Genomic DNA, 2,418 nt, shown 5'->3' with positions numbered 1-2,418 from the left:
CCTTTTGATATAGTGACTCAGTATATTCTTTCCATCTTCTTTTAATACATCCAGGATCATTTAATATTCTACCTAAAGCATCCTTGATTATAGCAACTCGAGGTTACAATTTGTTCTTCAGTGTTTGTTGTTAGGTGCTGTCAAATCGAGTATGACCACTAGTGACCCTATGAACAACAGATCTGAACCCTGTCCTGTCCTGTGCCATCCCCGCACTTCCTGACACGCTAGAGCCCATTGCAGTGGTCACTGTGTCAATCCAGCTGATTGGAGGTCTTTCTCTCCTTCACTGACTCTGCTTTTCTGAGCATCCTGTCCCTCTCAAGGAAAGCCCCTCCTATGAACGTACCCAAAGGTCGTGTGATCATCTTTGTCTCCAAAGACCACTGTGGCTGCACTTTCTCCAAGAGGTTTGTTCTTTTGACAGTCCATGGGATGTTCAAAACTTTTCTCCAACAACACAACTTAAACACTTCAATTCTTCTATCATCTTTATTCATTGTCCAGCTCTCTGATGCATAACAGATGATTGAGAAGACTGCATATGCATGTTAGTCTTTAAACTGAGATCATCGCTCTTCAGCGATGACTTCAAGAGAAGTCTCTGGTAGAGCACTTGCCCAATGCATTGCGTCTCCTGGTTTCTTGACCTCTGGAGCAGAGGGTGTTAATCGATGATCTAAGCAAGATGCAATCATCAACAGCGCCAGTCCTTTCTCCATCTATTATCACCTTGACTGTTGGCCCCATAGAGCTCCGTTGAGTACAGGTGGACGTAAGTGTGGAGAAGGAGCCCTGGTGGATCCGTGGTTAAGCACTTAGCAGTTGACGGAAGGGTAGAGTTTAGAAAGTCATCCACTGTTCAGGGGAGATGATGAGACAGTGATTGTCCGTGAAGACCGCAGGTTTGGAAGGCTTGGCGGGCACCTCTGCTCTGGCCTTAGGGTCACCGTCACTCGGAACGGACTCAGACAGTCGGCAGGTATTGATCAGGTTTAGGTGGATGGACAATCTCAAAGCCTTCGCGGTGTGTATTCCTCAGCTTTGCTGCCATCATCCTGTCAACGCATGACGCCTGTAAGTGCGCTCAGTGTATTCAGCAAAGAGGAGCCGAAGTAGAGGGTTACTGATGTCAGTTAGGAAGAGGAGTGTTAATAACAAGAGTGTAAAAATATCACAGGTAGAACACTCAAAGCTTGAGAATCCACGACTTAGTCAATGTGGTATTAGCTTTAGTGCTTATGTCGCCTAATTCAGTGCTCAGAAATCTCTAATTGTTCTTTCAGAAGAAATTGAGCTGGATAATAAAAAATGGATTAAAAAAAGTCACTTCCAACATTCCTTTAGCTCAAGTCTTAAAATATACACACCTTGGAGCCAGGAAGTTCCGAACCATCCCTCCGGTACAGACAACTCTATTTTAGTTTGAGTTGTGTATTTTGGAGACTAGTTTTAACTATGCATCTTAATATGGAAGAAATTAGATGATACGCTCCTTTAACATTCTCAGCACCCCAGCACCTTCGGGCATCAGTGCTGCTGTGTCTGGGTGCATTTAATCTGTCATGTTATTTAAGCGCTGTTCTGTCCACTTCACGTAGCTCTGAGTGATCTGGCTGTCCTCTGCCGTGAAATAATAAGCAATACACTGTGGCAGGCCTGGCTGGGACTCCAGCGTCACCTAACGTAAAGAGCTTTGTGCTCCCGTGATGATTACACACAGCATTCGGGAAGAGCTGGCGGATGAGCCGAGCCACAGGAATCCAGCCCGATCCAGGTCACAATAGAAGGCTCTTGGCAAAGCAAGGAACAAAAAATGTAGAACAAAACTCAAAATCTTAAGAAAGACCATCCTCACGGATTTGCTAGAACCTCCTGAAGCCTCCAAGCCTGTGTTCCTTAGGCATTCTACAAACCTGGAGCGGAGCCAGCCCCAAGGATCACCTTGTAGCAAACAAGGCACAGCCCTGCTAACCGCAAAACGGCATCTTTGAGGAGCTACACCTGAGAACACTGAGTGAGACAGGGCAGGGTTTGCCCCACAACAAGTGTCAGGAAGCAACCGCTGGAAGGAGGAACTGGGAGGAGAGACACAAGGAAAGAGAGGGAAGAGCCCTGCGAGGGGACTCCAGCTGCGCAAGGGGACAAAACATGCACAAATTACTAAGTGGGAAGGAATTCCTTCAGACCGGCTTTAAAAGTTGTCAAACCAAATCCACCCCAACCCCGCACATCCCCATTCCCATCCCAAGTATACTCCACTCTGCAACCCTCATTCCAGACTCCCATGATAATCATAATGCCCTAAAATATATTCATTTTAAACTATTCTCTCCCTCATCGGATTGGGTACCAATGAAGGAGTTTTTCTTTTGCTTTTCAAGGAGAGGAGCGAACTGGGGGTGGGGGTGGGGGTGA

The sequence above is a fragment of the Elephantulus edwardii genome, unplaced genomic scaffold, assembly GCF_000299155.1.
Source record: "Elephantulus edwardii isolate Elephantulus edwardi_28Jun2011 unplaced genomic scaffold, EleEdw1.0 scaffold00274, whole genome shotgun sequence".
Lineage (NCBI taxonomy): Eukaryota > Metazoa > Chordata > Mammalia > Macroscelidea > Macroscelididae > Elephantulus > Elephantulus edwardii.
The sequence above is the reverse complement of the archived record's forward strand: the minus strand, read 5'-3'. Positions refer to the sequence as shown.